Consider the following 1851-nt stretch of genomic DNA (forward strand, 5'->3'; position numbering starts at 1 on the left):
CAGAAGACTGTGTTCGCAGTAAAACAATTGAAAACTGGAGTCTTGAGCTGGTGGAAGCTATTGACAGATACAATGCCATGAGGAGAAGCCCTAAGGATGTCATGGGAAGAGTTCTTGGAACAGTTGAAAATGCAGTACTGCTCAGAGATAGATCTGATAGACCTAAACGACGAGTTTCAGAACCTGAAGAAAGGGAAGATGAGTGTTGATGAGTATGCCACCGCATTCACCAAGAGGATGAAGCTATTTCCCTACTTGGTTCCTACTGAACTCTCAAAGATCGATAGGTTTGCTAACGGACTGCCCACAGACTTCGGCCCAATGGTCAAAATGGCAACTACCTTGAAAACAGCTGTTAGAGCAGCTAAGAATGTAGAGACCCAGATAAGAGAAAGGGGTCTAGAAAAAGACAAGGCAGGAGGAAAAAGGAAGCATGAAGGATCTTCAAAATCCAACAAAGAAAGGAAATTCTCAAAAAATGAAGAAGGAGGAGGAGGTGAATCCAAATGGTGTGAGAAGTGTAAAAAGAAGCACTTTGGGAAATGTAGCGAGGAGGTAACTTGCTACAAATGTGGAAAGACAGGGCATTACGCCAGCAAGTGTACGTCCAACAAGTGATGGGTTTTGGCCATAAGAACATCCTATGTGCTCATACAAACCCTAATGCTTGGATCTAGGTTTCTCTATTGTACATGCAATTCATCTAAGACTTTAAACCCTAGATCTAGCATACAATTAATCATATTAACTTATGAATGAGGTCTTAGATCTTACTTTGATTGTTATGTAGCAATAATAATCTCAAATCCTCCTTATAATGACTTTAGAAAGCTTAGAGTCACAATTGTCACTCCTCTAATGGTTCACAAACACCAAGAGCAAGAGGATGAAGAATAAGGAAAGTGGAGGCTGCCCAAAACGTGTGGAAACCCTAAGGAACAAGTTCACCACGTTTTTTAGTCTCAAGGGTCCTTTAAATAGTGAGGCTATTAGGGTTATCTAACAAGGAAACCATAATTTGGATGCTTAAGCCCTAAGCAACCCATGTACTCCCTCCTTACAGGCCTAGGACGATTTCTAATGGGTTTCCCCATAGAATTCGTCCACCCCCTCTAATATGGAGTCCATTAGCCCAATATTCAACTATCACACAATTGACAGTTCCAGTCCTTTAAGTTTAATTAATATTTTTTAGCCACAAACTTAATTATTATTAATTCTTTATTAATATTAATTAAACATTATGATTTCTCCTTTAATATATTATTCTCATAATATATTAATAAATCATAATTAATCCTCTCTCTCCATAATTCATCCTATCAAGTTGCTTTGGTGAAGGCAACCCAAAAGGACCATGCACCATCGGGTCAAGTACATACCAAAATAGTTATGGACTTAGACACTAATCCAACAGTCTCCCACTTGGATAAGTGTAATAACTATTATGTGTATGACTTCAGATCCTGATCTGCAATCGTAGCTTTCCAAAGCCGTTGTCAACTCTGATCTTATCAGATGCGCGTGTCCTTTAGATAAGGGATCATATATTCCTCCATTCTAGATATTGTATAGATATGAGACATGAAATTAATCATTCTCTCTATACTATTTCCCGACTTCCGATTTATGACAACTGACAACAGACTACAATTGAACACATCAAATTAGTCCCGGCTTGGCCAAGCGCTTAGGTGCCATCACTAAATCATCAAGGGGCCCAAAGATATCGCTTTTATCCTACTTTGGATAAAAAGAACGGAAAAACTTTGACTCAATGATCGCTTGCACTCACTTACCGAATCACGCACAACAATATGTTTTATAACACCAAGTTACTGGTGCGTTTAC

Source organism: Lactuca sativa, chromosome 8 (genome assembly GCF_002870075.4).
Source record: "Lactuca sativa cultivar Salinas chromosome 8, Lsat_Salinas_v11, whole genome shotgun sequence".
Classification (NCBI taxonomy): domain Eukaryota; kingdom Viridiplantae; phylum Streptophyta; class Magnoliopsida; order Asterales; family Asteraceae; genus Lactuca; species Lactuca sativa.